A 17040-nucleotide genomic window follows, 5' to 3' on the forward strand; every position below is an offset into this window, starting at 1 on the left:
TCCCAAGTACCCACATTATATAGTTTTTTGAAATCTTCATGTATCCCTAAGCAACTTTAAGTAAATAATCCTGAGATGCATGTAGCAGGTTAACTGCAATTTCTCTCTGTGGTTAGAGGCAAAACAATGAAAAGATATAATGATATTCACCAATTTGCTCTTTTTCCCCATCAGATCAAGATAAGGTGATCTGAACTTGCAGATAATGAAAAAGCCCCCTGTAATTTGTCATCATTAATGGAACCAACATTCTAAACACACATTATTAAAATTTGTTATTCCTGCACCAACCTTAATTTCCCTTCTTATTATTTTTTCATTTTTCAATTTAACCTACACATCCCCATTAGCTGATGCACATACTGCCCATCTAAAATGTGCTTTCGTCTCTTTTTTACACAGTATATAATTTACATATGTGATTAAAAATCCATAAGTTGGTAGACATGCACCTACTAAGTCCATTTGGAAAAATATGCTGACAGCTCTCTTATGACAATGACAATATAAAATTTGTGTTTGCTTGGGGTTTTTTTAATGAATACTGTGTGCACCTGATAAGAGAGTATCATAGAAGCTTACGCCTTTTACTAAAATAGGATGACATTGAGAGCATAACAGACTTCATGAAGTCCATATTTCTGACTTAAGTATAGCAGTCTCTAGAAGTCATTGACTATTTTTAAACGCAAACTTGTATCTTCTACAAGAGAATGTGGCGTATCTAGTGTGTGCCTTATCTAAATATTCACAGTCACTTTCTAATTATTTTCAGGATCTTTTCTGGCATGACAGATCATGCTAACAGCTTCATTAACTCTGCTATGCAGTACCACTGTATGGATAGTATGCACAGTCTAATCTATTCAAGCAAACTATGCAACTTCCTAACTTGAACAGAATAACTATTATTCTCTTTCAGTATGTTAATGAGATTGGAAAACTGTTTCACGTGAAGCCATCAGAACACTAATACAAACTGTACTGATTCTCTATAGGGTTATTTTTTAGCAATTGTGTTTGTGCACAGTACTGCTGTTTAATTAAAGAAGACAGATAACTATGCCCTTGATAGGGTTCTTTCACTTACATATTACACAATAACAGAGCTTGGTGGTCTCTGTTGGTAGCCATAAAAGTTTCATTCAGTTCATGTTAGCTGTGAAGTATCTGGTTTTTGAAGTAAAATTTTACCTAAACTTTCACTGAAAGATATAATAGATGGCATAGAGATAGCATATTATTTTCTTCCAAGAACCTCTGAAATTTCAAGCAAGCTCATTTGTATAGTGACACCTTTCCAAAGCTATGGATTATCACACTAGTAATAGTTGTTGGAAGGAGACACAGTTATTCTTAAGTCTAAAAAAACCTTATCAAATACCAGTAGAAGGTAATGGAAAGACTCCCTGTGATGAAGAGCAATGCATCCTGGACCACAGCCAGACTGAAGAGTTGGAAAACATGTAACAGGCCTGCCAACAGCAATATAGAGCAGCAATACTCAACTCCAAATGCTCCCTGCTCCTTTGAAGTCACAGGGGATTCTCAATTTCCTCCAGATTGCCAGAGAAATTTGTACTGCAAATAAATGCTAAGGATCTGCACTAAAATCTTCAAAACGCATTTCCATTCTCTCAGTACATTAAAAAATATCTAAATTATACATGGGCTGGAAAAAAGGGTAAAAGCACAAATCCTGAGAAAACCAGAGAGATGAGCGTGGGAGACTCTTTGAGGGCACTCGGGTATCATTTGTTGAAATTCCATAGTCACATGAAATTAAGGTTCAGAACAACACGTTTACTACTACACATGGTCTGTTCCTTCACTCAATCTTCCTGTGTTTTTTGTACAGGATTAAAGATAAACATGTATTTCAGAGCTACTGTGATTTCTGTCTACCTTTGAGTATGGGAAAAAGTCACCATAAAAGACTGCACTCAACATCCCTCAAAAACAGTTTGCGACCAAACTCTTGTGCAACTAGTTCTGTTAATAAGCCTGTAACAATTTACTGGAAAGTAAAATTAGACACATAATTCTGTTCTACTTTAAAGTGCTAAACACAAAAATTGTGTTTTTTACATTTACAAACAAAATTCACCATACAAAAGCATTCCTGAACTGCTAGTGTATCTTCTCCCCATCAAAGTCAGATTTGGGTGTATGATTCCAAGTTTGAAGTTTCCTTCTTTTCTATTTTCAACAGAGATACTTGTATCTATGTTTGAGTGTCAACTGTTCATGCAGATCTTCCCTTAGGGAATGGGGTAGGCAAGTTTGGCACATGTCAGTCTCCCCAGTACTACTTTTATGTGGGGAGGTGGAGGGAGAAGGAGGAGTTCTGCATTCGGAGAGCAACAGCAATGCCATAGAAGCTTTAAGCCGAACTCAAGAATTTAGAGAGTTCTGTTTTAAGTGTTTGTCATTAACATAGGCCAAAGTGATCATCACCATAAGCTTATATAAACTGCTCAGCTTTGCTAGCTTATTATGATAAACTAAGTGTTTCACCTTCTGTCTCAACACTGTCTAGGAGTCAGTCCTGTATGGGATATTGTTTTTCTATTTAGAATGGCCAGAAGTCTATCCCTTATGCCTGCTGTTTAGGCCTGCAAAATGCAGGACATGTAGATAGCTGGTCAAAAATTGGAAACATCTTTTGCAATAATAGGTTGACAAAATGTCAATTTTTCTGAACGCACCAGTGCCAGCCAATTTGGCTTGTACAGCAGACTGTCTGTACTTCCCTCACCTCTACTATTCCCTTCACTAGATGACCTAAATTAGTTTGCCTGGTATTATTTTGTCTGTAAAATGATAACAAATAGTGTCCCTAAATAGCAGCAATCTATGTTTCATGCTTTAAAATCATCAGTGGATGCCCATCTGTTTTAACCCAAGTGTTGTGTTGTTAAATGTTCAATAAAATTAGCAATTAAACAAGATTTTTAAAAACCCACAAACAAACCATTAGACATTTGCCTTGATAAACTATTTAAAATCCATAATACTGTGGAAAAAGCAACACAAGACAAAGCTACCTTTTCCACAAAAAAAAAACCCAAACCCACATACAACTGACCCAAAATATTTAATGTATTCAGTTTATATTCACACACCTTTTAAGAGTAAAACTGGTATCTGTGCTGATCTCTTCTCCAAGGCAGGTGTTTTTGCCAGCTGCTGGCAAAGTGCTGATTTAATTATATAGCAAAGTTTACAAAACCTTGGCTTGACTCAGTTCATTTTGTGTGCAGCCTATGTATTGATGCAGTCCATAATCAAACTGGGGCCTTTGTGGCAATGGCAAAGGGGAATCACCCTCTGGCCAAACCTGGGAGAACTCTGTTCAGTAGTCTCCATCTGAAGCCACAGAGCCAAATTCAGCTCTGGCAGAAACAGGCACAGCTCCACTAAATCACTAAGAGAATCAAAGCTTTTTAAGGAGATCAATGCAAAGAATAGCAGCAAGTCCTGGCAAAAGTCTGTAATGGATCTAGGTCTAGGTACATCCAGGGCTGAGTTTGTCCTGGGAGTTTTTAATACCTCTGAATGGCGGTACTGAAGCAGAAATTCAGAGCATCCTGCTGTTCCCAGCCAAAGAATATCAAGAGAAGCAGGCCTATATAAAAAGAAACATATTTCATTGTTGCCTGATGCTTCAGCCTTCTCTGTCTAATGAGGAGAAGCATAGCAACCATGCAACCCATTTCAAGCCTAAGGAACTCACTGGGTATAGGATGTAATATTATTTGCAGAAGGTAATAAGTACTCAAAATTCAGTCTATCAAGACATATCCATCAGACAATCCTCAATGTCTGCAGGTTGGACACCCTTTTAAGGAAATGTTGTATAGCTCAGCCACAGCTTCTGAATTGTAAGCTTTTGTGCAGAAATTCTGAAACCTTGTAAGAAGACTGCAAGCTGTTTTGGTTTGTGGTTTTTTGGAGACTAGGGGAGAAGGAAAATACTGACAATAGATGTTGCTTTAGCCCCAGTTTAATTCCCTCGGGGGAAAAAAAAAAAAAAAAAAAAAGAGTCTGATTTCAGAGAAGCCTTCACCAGAAAAAATAGGAATTTAAATACAGAACTGTATACATTCTGCACAGTATATATGCTCATGGTCTCTTTCTCTGTCAGGAAATATTCTTTGAAACTCAAAGGCATCTTCTCCGGAATCAGAGTCCCATGATGCTGGGACCTGTAGATTGATGGAAAACTGCATTTTCCTTGACATTCAGGACTATGTGTGAGAAGACTAACTTCCAGTGTTACAAAATGACTCAGTGGCCTAAGAATAGATCCAGGTTCTTTCACCTGCTATAACAAAATACAAATTCCATATGGCAAACTTCACCTGTGCCAAAGCAAAGCAAGTGCCTTGGGAGCCTTGCAGAGGGCTCCATATTTGAGGATTCAGTGATCTCCAACAGACCATGTCTGCATATATGTTGTTAATATAATCTGTAACTTATAGTATCTTTGGGAAAGGTAAACTGCAGGCGAATCAAGGGGTGGATTGTGTTGATCCTGACCTGAGAGTGTTGCACACTGAGGAATAAGTGCTCCAGAAGAATTCTAACCTGAGCATGCCCAGGCCCACGCTGTGCTGCATGGCACAAATTTCTCGGCCGCGGGATAACCCCAGCTAGCTCACTGTAACAGAGGGGCCTGCAGGCAGCTCCTCCTCGATACTGGTGGCCACGTCACCTGTGTGGTCTTGCTTTTGTCTAAAAGCACTGCAAGAAGTTCTTATGCAAACATCCTTTACAGATAGAGTTGTTTTCTTGTAAGAAAATTACTTAATACCTTGAATGACCAAAAAGGAGGAGCTTCTGCCCACAAACAGGATCTGTGCAGCGTGCCGTGGGAAGAGATCCATCCAGGGTCCATCCAATGGTGTGCAGATGTGGGGTGCCCAAAGCCTGGAGGGACATAAGATTTACTTGCTCTCTGCATTTCTCTTCTTAGTCTGTCTTCTTAAAATGGCTGGTTTAATAAGCTGGTTTTGGTTAGGCCTTTCTTACTGAGGTCCAGAAAGAAACACTGCACCCTCTCCCACCCTGCTTCCCTCCCTCCCTCGCTCTCATGTTCCTAAACCCCCTGTGCAGAACACTAAGTTCTTCTGCAATGTATCTATACTGCTTAGTTTTCTGTATGTATAGCTACATATATATTTAAGTATTATGTTATAGATATATATTATATGTATTATAGATATTACATTATACATAGAACTTATACTTAAGTTCTAGAAACCACTCTATAAAAATAGTAAAACCAAGTGCTTAATTCATATTTCTAGAATTTGCTTGAATTAGTTTTCTTGAGGGATGAATTAGCATATCCTCTGACATCTATGTTGGCAGCAAAATGCTGAAAGGAAGACCTTTATCAGCAAAACTTCTGCAGACTCAGAACAATGCACCATAATGGATATAATAAAAAGCCTCATTGGAAGTAAAGCATTTCACATTAGAATATTACTTAAGTGTTATTTCTGTTAACAAAAAAAAGAATATTTATTGGTAAGAAAACAAACAGCAGCAAGTTATACTATGTCGATCATCTCATCTGAAAGTTGTTGTAAACATGTTGATATATTCAGCCCAAATTTCCTCAAAATGAAAAAAGAACAGTGTTAGGGCTTTTGCTGCATTTTGTATTCCTGAGCAGTGAAAAATGCTACATCAATACAGTTATTATTATGCTATTTGGTCATTTAGGCTGGATAAGGGAATCATGTTGATACCACATGGAATATGCAAATCATGTTACATTCAAAGTATTAATACCACAACATGTTATTGTACTTAAAAGCAAAACAGAAAGCCTTTTTTCTGTTTCCCAGGTGTGAAAATATCACTGCTACTAATGCACTTCTACTCCAATATCAGGAAGCAACAAGACAGAAAATTAGTAACTTTGTGTGGAAACCTGAATAAGCCCACACTATATGATTTTGCCGAGATACAGTAGAATTTCCAGCTTTCAAGGTTCGGCTTAAGAACAGTTGCTTGAAGGAAATTGAGACAAATGGGCTGCTCTGCCAATACCATTAAGATAAAAGAAGGCTTGTATTAAACAAGAGTGTTCCACTTAAATCAGGCATCCAGTTAAAGTTGGTCATCTGAACCTACCCATCTAGCAAAAAAAGCCACCCTGATCCCTTTCTCAGAAGTCTGGCTGATTTGAGCTGTAGCAATTTTTGTACTACAAATGTTCTGAGTTTATTTGGGCCAGCTGCACTGTAATTGAGGCCAAGAGGCATTAACTACTTCGCTGCTGCTTCACCAACTTCTTACACTGTGCACAATTCATCTCAAGTATGCCACCTGTTGTGGACAAGATAGACCTGAAGTGCTAATGTTCCAGTGGAAAATTGGCCTAATCAGCTATTATACAGAAACAACAGTAAAAGCCATCAAAAGCAAAGGCTAATAAGCAGAATGAAAAAAGCAACCACATGCATTATTTTTCCCCTTTGAACATAAAAAGTGTTTACAGATTTTTCAAAGTGCTAAGTTACATACTGAGACATATCAAGCCAAGCCTTTTATAATCCTTTTAATTTAGGACATGTAAGTGACAATACACAGAGTCACGGTGAGTGGTAGCAATCCAGTTCAGTGGGGCTTCTCACATGATTAAGAACTAATCAGTGGGCTCAACTCTAATCTGTTTCATGTTCCAGACAAAGGAATCAAGAGAGCAAGAGATTGCTCTGGCACAACGTACTTGTACAGCTAGACACTGTTCAGAGATCAGCATGACAGGTCACCCACTGCGAGGATTATACTTCCCCGTATGAGTGGGCAATAACCGCAAGGCAGGAACAGAGTAAAGGAGAAAGTGAGAAAGTTTCTTCAGTGAACCACTCAGCCTATGAAGGGCAGGGTGAGAAACAAGGCTGTTCATTTAGTAGGGTAACTTGTCATTAAAGTGACACAGATTTCAAGTTTTTAGAACATCTCTGTGCATCCAATCAATATACATCTTCAATGTGCAGTGACAGCTCCTGCCTTCCTACAATCCCGCCCCACCAAACCCTCTTTCTGCTGTCATCTCACACAGGAAAGAGCTCCCACAGGTATTGTAACACCCCCAAAATATATCTGGAGTATGAAAAAAGAGGCTCAGATACACACACTTTGGAGTATACTGAATTCCAAACATTTTTGCCTTCTGAAAAGATCTAAGTTTTTTTCTAAGTCTTATCAGTGGAAAAGGAAAGAGGTCATGCAAAAATCATTAAGGAATCTAAAACTTTTAAGGTGCTGGAAACGGTGTCAACCAAAGGATTACAATGGATTAACATCACAAGATTTCGTTCTTCTCAGGTATGTGTATGTTCATAGTTAGGTATCGCAAATTGCCTATTAATAGATGTACAGCAAAGCCAGAGAATACAGTAGCAGATTTTTCAAGATATGTGGTTATCCTTGGCCATCTATCTGAGAGGAGAATCAATCCCCTTTTTGTATTAACCTTCCTTTCCTAGGAAGATAAGCTTCCCTTTAGCTCTCTTTCCCACATTGTTAAAGAACATGTAAGGAACACACAGCAAGAAGTCTTTTAACATTCCTATACGCGCATATACAAATGCACAGGCACACACACATACACACACACTTTATACTGGTTTTCCACAGCATGCATTTGAATTCTACCTCTGTAGCTGGGATGTTACACAGCCACCGCAACCATTGATTATATAGCTTTATGCACCTTTAATTATTATTGCAAGCTGCTAGGAGATTGTCCAGCAGAGTACATCAGCAGAATGACTGTAAGTAGACCTAAGGTAACAAGATGTTACCAATTTGAAATTTCATTCCTTCCTTTCTGTATGAACCAAGGCTTTTAAAAATGTCTTTCATTATCAGAAGTCATTTGCCCAGTTCTTTCTACAAATGAACCTTGGCTACACTTACACATTCAACATTCAAAACTGAACCTTTTCTGACAAGAGACAGCACAGAGGTTCCTGGAGGTCTGAAATCCTCCCCAGAACCTGCAGATTGTTAGTGTCTCCACTGAACCTGGTGACCTTGACACACATTTTACTCATAAGATCAAGTGTTCAAAATCAAGTATTTTGTTGAGTGATGACAGAAAAGGAATGTCTTTATTCAAGAAAGTGTTTACAAAACATGTTCATGAAATTTTCTATATACTGCCGTGCACTAGCCAATCCCATGAACGTTCTTGCCAATAAACTCATTCAGTAGACTACTCACTGATAAAGCTGCATGAATATGAGAGAAGCAAATGTAATTAGAATTTGGAGCAACTCTTTATTATATTACCCTCAATCACTTTATAATACACATCCAGCTCTTGCTAATAAGCCCATGAAAAACAATTGTGGTGAAGAGAAATGAAAACACAATTTTAAAGCACTGCAATTTTATCCCTTAGAATTAAGACCCATGTGAACATGAGGTCAGCAGTGACTGCAGGATGAGAAACCTGCAAAAATGCTTCTTGGCCTATGTGAGAAACAACAGAGGTATATGCAGCGACCTCTGTAACAGCAGAATGCCTGTTGCCATTTCTGTGTAGGGTTTGTTCTCATGATTTCAGCTCCCCATAAGGGCACCTCTTCTTTCAGTGCAAGTACTCTACCATGTGCTGCAGGTTCTGAGTGCAGATGTTGAGGTCAAGTTCCTGTGCCCTAAACAGACCTTGTCAGGTGAAGCAACGCCTGCCTTCTCCCATACACTTTGCCATTTGTTATAGCGCACCAACAGAAGTCTCATATTCTCAGCAGTGGAATTTAACTTTTTCAGTTTACTGATACCCTTGTTAAGGTTTAGTAGCCAGCAGAATTGAAACCTAAGTCTTTTCTAACAACTGGCACAACATATAGACACATTTCTTTTGAAACATATTGCATGTATCTAAAAGAAAAGTAGAAAAACTAAAAATATTCTGCCCCCCTCAGAGCAGATTGGTTGCTAAAAGAATTTAAAGTCTTGTTAAGAGGAATTTATGCATGCAAAAATACTCCTCTTATGTGCAGTTTAATTAATCACCTACATAAAGCACAAGGCCATCTGTTCAAGATACAGGGGGAAAAAGAGATGAGATGAGATATGAGATGAGAAAGCAGAAGACAATTATTGTGATAGTACTTACGTATACTTAGTGTGGCCGTTGCACTACAAAGATACTTGTTTAGTACTACTTCGCGGAACATTGAGGAGAATATCCCTGTACTTAAAAGGAAGCCTCACAGCAAATATGAACATTTTTCGGGGAGCAAATTCCTAAAGCAGTAGTAGGCTCTGGTGTAACTGGAGTCTAATTCTATTTCTGTTTGTAACATTGACAAAACTTTGAGTCGTAAATTCAGCTCTGACAATAAACACCAAACCACTGAACCTGTGCCTGCATTCCAGGATGTGGAATGGGTGGGTTTCACCAGAAACTGTCTCCTGAAACATGCATTTTCTTCCAGTTTGACAAATTCTTCGCAGGTAAGCACAAAAGCACAAAAATCAGTCCATGTAGATACAAAGTACAAAATGTTGCAAAGTGAGAGCCCTCAATCCCACCTGAAGTAGTATATCACATGCATTTCACAGAGAGGTAACGCTTGGATTATACAGGTGCAACTATTTCCGAAGGTTACTGATCCCAGCAGCAAGCAGAGACGTATCTTAGGGATTTTTGTTTGTTTGTTTGTTTGAGGAACAGAGCTACAGAAAACATTAGGAAATTGAGAATCCAATCTTATTTTAGCTTCTTCTAAAAGGGTTAATTCATACCCTGAATAAAATTTGTCATAACTTAATTCATCCTCACGATGATATTTATAGACTTGTTACCTAATACACAGTTTCTCAAAAATAAGTGTATACAGACAAACTGCTATTCCCATTACATAATTTGCTATTTCAAAGCACGTTATCATTTTTTTTAATCTGCCACAAAAAACCAGAGTGCTCTACTGCATTTTGATCACAAAACACTTAGTCAGTGTACATATTAATGTAATTGACATGTTGAATTGATACTTGAAACAGCTTACAGCTGGTACCTTGCCTAATGATTTTATTATTGTTAATATTTTGCATATCACACAATGCCTTCTCAGAAATAATTTTTTCTTTGTATGGCCATTTTTGTGGTTGAAAAACTAACAACTGGTAGGTTTTTAAAGTTTTCCATAATTAATGACACTGATTTACTTGTCTACAGTACATTACACAGACACGTCATCCTGTAATGCTGCCGAGTGCTTAAAAACTGTTATTCCCCCATCATTAGCATTTGATTTGCACATCACAGATACCAGCCATAAACATTTTTACACAACTCAGCGATGGCAGGCAACATGACACTTTTTCTACCAAAGTATCTTCTCTACTTGATGGGGAATCAGCCAACTTACTGCTCAGTGGGAAGTCAGACATCACCTGATGCACTTTGAGAACAAAATCAAACTGACAGAGGGTCCTCATTGCAGGTGAATGCTTTTGCACTGTGTGGATGCAGTACCTGTCACTTGGTACCAGGAACCCAAAGGCCAAACTCTGTATTGTTGTGCCACAGCCTAACTTCAGCTGACAAAGCATTTCAACACTGAAAATCTCCTCTAACTTTGGTTTTGATGTAACGCCACAAATGCATTAAGTTTACTTTTGTCCTCTCCTATGTTACTGTTTTGTTTGTTCGTTTGTTTTAAGTCCTTCCTTACATCTGACCTTTATTCCTTTCTCTTTTCCAAACAAATGGAATAAACCAGGGACTTACCAAACCAGCTTGACAGACTTCTTTTCCTTACAACATTTCTTTCCCCTCTTGCAGAAAATTTATCCCAGTTTGGAGTAGTCCTAACTCTTTGTTCAGCTTTTTTCTGTAAGATTTTAATACCTTTTACCTGAAAATAAAATAGGGCGAAAATATGAAAATAGGGCAGGCATATTCAAGCTTGTGTTTTAGAAATAGCAGTCAGAACTTGTGGGATTTTTGTGATCTCTCTCCTCAGTAACGTCAGATTTCTTTATTGCTTAAGAGGCAGCTTGGAAAGAACAGCGTGTACTGGGTAAAGCACCCCTGAGGTCTTGCAGATCTTCCACGCACCTACTCCTGTTAGGAATGCATATTCTCATCTGTATTATTAACAATATTTTATTTGGGTTGTGAATGTTGCTGTGAAATATCACTTTTTTAAAAAGAAAAATGATTTTCAAATAAATTTGAGGAAAATCAAGCATTTTAAATACTGCATTTCAGGCAAGAATTTTTCCAAAAAGTATTTGTCACCTCACAAGTAAAAGCATGCAAACTAAATCTGATGGGTGAGTCACAAAATGTTTACAAAATTGTGTTTTTACAGGTTTATATTTCAGATCAAATTAAACTTGAGAGTTTCCTTTCCTAAACTACTGAGTTAGAGACCATAGTATTTGATAAAAAATAGCCTTCTTCTTCCCTAGAAGTGTTCAAAATTAAGGAAAAGAGATCTTATTTTACAGCTGAATGAAATGGATATAACACTGTATTTTCCCTACCTCTATTGATCCAATGTTATGTGGAGCAGAGCAATTGACTGAGTTTGTGTATCCCATGCTCATGGCCAACTAACTCTAAACATGTAGCTAACAATTGTCTTTAATAAAACAAGTAAGAAAGTACAAGTTGATACAATACAAAAATACAGCTATGCATTCATTTACACGCTGCTTTCTAGGGAGTTAAAGGACTTTGTGCATGGGGGCACAGACTAGCCACCATGAAGGTGTTTGTGAGCTACTTGTGCAAAGTAGCCTTCAAGACACTTGGGGCAGGTATGAAGGGACCTGAGGGCACAGGAGCAGGCACCCAAAGGCAGACAGATTATCTCATCCCATGGAGAGATATCCCCTTGGGCTGGCAAAGTCCAGCCAAAGCCTTGTTTCTGGTCTGCCAAGGTGACTCCTTGGTGTGCTCTAGGGCTGCCCCAAAGCAGCACCCTTAGGGCTGAGCAGGTCACCATGTAACGAGCCATTGGGGCATTGCTCTGCAGAAAGCCCTTCTGCCTCTCTGGCTTCTCCTTTACTTTCTCTAGTGCTACACAGGCCAGTTCTAAGGCTCCCTCCTGCTACATGGCCTAATTTATTTTTGTAATAATGTGCAAAGGAAAAAGACATACTTGGGAAGAAAAGGGAGCAAAAAAACCCCTGCTAAATCAAAATTGTTTTAGAACCAAGGACAAGAAGCAAATTATTGACACAGAATCATGTAGCAGGATTTCTTACAATCTCTTGGTAAGTAAACACCTGCTCAAACTTCTTGCTTAAAGCAAAATCAATTGAGTTGTGCTTATCTCTCAACGTAATTATCAATTAATGAGTTCTACGTATTTATAAGCTTCATTATTAGCATGATATTCTTCATTGTATTAACTTCTTTCCTAATAATTAAATGTTTGTGTATGTCCCCAAGGCTATTAAAAAGATATCCATGAAAGTAATTAGAAGGACATTCACAGTCCCCTTTACCTCAAAAGAGATAACAGATTTTTCATGAAAATGTCTAAGTTCACCATTCGAGTGCTCACAGACTTTCAACTAAAGAAAAGAAAATTACAGCTAAATGGGCATTCCAGTTCTAGAAGTTTTAAGATTTTAAAAATGTAAAATGGGAGAAAATAATGTTCCTCAGATGACATGAAATATTGAAATGGAGATCAGCAGGTATATTTTTAAGCCAGGTATCATGATGACCGGAAAGCTAAAATCATCTGTAAAGCATAGCAATGGGACAGAGAGGGTTTCTTGACCTCAGTGCTGGGTTGTGAACAAGAAATTAATGTCACTCTTATGTGAGAGAGAGCTCCTCTAAGCAGGGTCTGCATCGATACCCGATGCAGATGGATAACATTGAAGATGTACTAGAAACCCTACCTATCAAAATTTCAGTATGCTTAATTTCAGCTTTGTGATATAAAATGGGACTTTAATTCTTTTGGTTTTGGCATAACGTTATCCGGCAGGCATAGCATTCCTTATTGTCAGCCCGTTAATAGCTTTTTCCAAGACACTACTGGAAGGGAGGATGCAGCAAGGGAGAATGTGAAGGGCTATCATGGTTGGGCTGGGGTCTTCCTCTTCCCTTTGTGTGTGTTTAAGACATTCCTGGCTCTTTGTTAGCTGCAGCAGAGAGATTAGCTGCCATTAGTTGATATTAGTTTTTTTGTCATAGGTCTGCCAGGCAGAGCTGCAGAGCCTGGGAGAGGAGGGAAGGTCTCCTCTCCTAGTGCTTGCCCATCATTTCAAGAACCCCAGGAGAGGTCACTTGCTTACTTCTCTCACTGATAAGACCTTTTGCTATTTAGTTACAGCAAAGTCAGTGTAAATGCCCTGGCAGTCCAGTGACAATACAGTAGCTGACAAGCTGAAGGTACCTTTTGGGAATGGGATTTGGACTTGCTCCTCTACAAAGGCTGATTATTATGGGAAGTTAGGGAGGAAATGTATTCATTTTCAACAGCTCTCCCAATTCTAAATCACTTGTCTGAAACCTGGAAACTGTAATGCGTAAGTTTGGCACTGGAAGACTCTTCATTATAAATTGAGGGGAAGGTGGACAGCTCTGGAAGTGTGACGACTTAACGGATGCTTAGTGTCCTACAAATCCCAAGGGATCTGTGATACTGGAAAAAGATACTACTGGCTTCCTTTAGAAGACAAATCCTTTTCGTCTTAGGAAACACCCATGCAGCATATCAGCAAGGGGGGGTGTTCACAAGATGCAGTGATGAGTGAGTGGTTCCAGTCAGTCAGTCGTCCCTTCATGTTGGTCATTTGGGGGGCATATTCTGTTCTCAGTCTTTTCGGTTCTTGTTGAAATTAGCATCAAAATGGACCCCCCAAAATATGTACTAATTTTTAAAATACATCACTTTCAGTGTTGTCCCCCAAATTAACTAGTCAACATATATTTACATTATATGTTCTTACATTCTGGCGCCTTTTCCACAATAACTTGAGTTATTTAGGACTTTTGGTAAAGAATATAATGTGTTATATGAAATATAATTTGACATCAAAATAGGGAAGTAAATACAAGTCTTTTATTAACAATATAACCATCAGAACATTCTGTCAAAATTAACTATACAAGCAACGGCATGACAATTACATAAGCCTATACAAAAGAAGAGCAATAATGTGTATTTGAGAAATAGGAGGCTGACACATAATAAAACAGAGCTAAAGGAAGATCTCAATTAATAAAAGCCTTCCAACTTAAACAGGATACTGTTGTTATTGACAATAGACCTTATAGCTCCTGTGACACGGTAAGATGTCTCAAGGTCAGAAGATCAGATGCTTTAAATAACTGGTCTTCTCTCTATTAACTGTTACTTAGAAAACAACACTCAGGGTTTCTATTCAAGAATACTTCTATTTATGCAAGTATTACTAATTAGGAAAACCAGAAGACACATAGCAGGACAAAAATAAAAGCCATTATCAGAGCTAATTATATTTCTTACTGTAAATCTATTAGTGAACCAGTTATGCAAAGATCAGATAAAGAACCAAGCTGAAATGCTGTGATTAGAATCACACGGCCTGACTAAAGCATACACGCATGGCAGCCTTACACAAGAGGTAAATCCATTCTCACTGTCCGTATCCTCTACACCTGAAGGTCAAACTTACAACATGGAACAACACTGTGGTGTCTCTTCTTCACCTTCTCACTTCTTCCTACCAAATATTTTTACCAAAGTACTTCTCTGAACAGTTATTCTCTGATAATTTCTGCTTGCATCCACTTAGAAAGGATCCTATAAATAACATAGAAAACTTCCTTGTCCCCCCCAAAAAATTATGAAACAACAAATGCATGTTATTCCTAGGCAAATATATTCCCTGATTAAAAGCAGAGCAACTCCATCTGCTCCGTGTATAGTTGTGGCATTCAGATATAATATATGTGAGAAACCTGTCAACACTCCGAAAGAGTGGGAGGCATATGGTATTATCACACAATTTCACTAAATTTCATAACTAAGCATACACAACTGAGTCTAATGCCGATAGTAAAGACAACATCACACTTCTATCAGGTGGTCTTTTTCAGCATAGAAGCACCCACAACAGGAAGCACAGCTGAACAACAGGAAACAAATTAGGATAAGTAAATTTTAAAGATGTCATCTCTCACCTGAAATATCAGATACCCCACAGAGACAGAATATCAGGCTTGAGTAACGTTGTGCGCACTTCTCATAAAGCTACTTTGGCAGCCAGTGGCTTTGAACTATGTTGACCAGAGTCTATTCTTCCATTCCAGCAATTCTCTATTAAAAACTATGTCCTTATAAACTCAGGAGGGAGGATGCATAGCTACTCAAAGTCAACCAGTCCAGGAGGACAGCAAGTACTAGATGGGCAGAGACAGTGGAAGGTAACAGTCAAAGTGATATACACCAGTGATTTGGTAACTAAACAAAAATGTAAAATAAAGCAATAGGAATTCCCATGCTAATTGGGTTACCCTGTTTCTCTTGGATTTAAAATGTCTTTTAAATAAGATTATCACAAGATTGCCACATTCTGCAAAGTTTCATTTCTTCTGAAGGAAAAGCCTCTTAAGGGTCAAATGGTAGTTTACTTGGCAGTCCTTAAGTCAAGTACTTTTTTACACTTAACAGTGTAGAGAAAAACCATGGCTTGTTCCATGTACAACACACTTTACCTGTTTGAATGGGAGTGGGAAGGAGGGAGATGCTATAACATCACCTTTCATCACCATAGGGAGCATGGGAAAAACATGTAATCTGTTAAACATCTGCCCTGCTCTTGGCTATGCTACCTTACACTTGTAAGATTTCCACTGTAAATATACAAGGGAAACAAAGGAGTTGGATGCAACAGTAACCACTGCTTGGAGGAGTAACAACAGAAAGGCCTAATTCTTCAGTGCATGATGTAAAATTCTCTCCTGGTTGAATGGTTCCACAAACCCTGGTCATCTCTGCATTTTTCTTACGATCCTTTAGGATGATATTTCAATTGATGTAAACTTCTTGTTCTCAAGTCACCCTTATGAGGCTTACAATATCAGGTACTCTGATTTTCATTAGTTGTCGGTACCTAAAGCCCTCCCTTCGCATATTTGTAAAAATATTTACAGAGCATTGTACCTTCCCAGTATTGTCACAATATGATGTAATTATGGACATCCTTCATTCTGTAACTCTTTTGATAGAAGATATCTTAAAATAGACTAACAGTCATATTAAACTACACAAACCTTTACAGCAAGAAACCATGCTGTACCTCACTAGCCTTCAAGGACAAATGTTCAAGGCTTCTATCTGTCCTGCTTTGAGCCCTCAACTTATCATTCAGAATGAACTTTTTCTGCCAACAGGCACAACTGTCAACAGGTAACAAATCATTGTATCAAGTGGCAATTTTTCACTTTTTGCTCCACTTTCCTTTCTGGCAACCTCTTATAGGATATACATTTGCTACGGAAATGCATTACACATTACCAGCCTTTCATGTCTCAAAATTCACTCTCTAAATTACACAATGAACTTTAGAATTTTGATGTGGCTTTACTATATTTTAACCACAGACCCAAATAAGCAGTTTCTTCCAGATCAGACAAATAGAGTGGGCATATGTTATGCAGGCAGGCAATTAGCCAATTCACACACTCAAAAAACGTACACATTTTGAAATGCGCAGGTTTGCTTCCTTCAGAAGAAAGAATACCGGGGAAGGCTGTGAGGTTGGTCAGAAGAAGGGTAATGTTGGTGTTCCTTACACAAAGGTCACTGAGGTTGGCTTTCACGATGCTCACAGATAATATCTCAGAAGAGTAAAATTCATGGCATTTCCTTAAACTTTTTTTTTTTAAAAAAAACACTGCTACCAGAACCTCAGCATGGTTGCCTAGCATAAAGGTAAAGCTCTGGAGGAGTAAATCGCCCAGACTTTCCAGTAAGCGTAGGTCCTACTGAAGCAACTGAGGGAATGAAGAACTCTATGGGAATGGTGATGACAGTTGCTCAAGAT

The sequence above is a fragment of the Phalacrocorax carbo genome, chromosome 1 (assembly GCF_963921805.1).
Source record: "Phalacrocorax carbo chromosome 1, bPhaCar2.1, whole genome shotgun sequence".
NCBI lineage: Eukaryota > Metazoa > Chordata > Aves > Suliformes > Phalacrocoracidae > Phalacrocorax > Phalacrocorax carbo.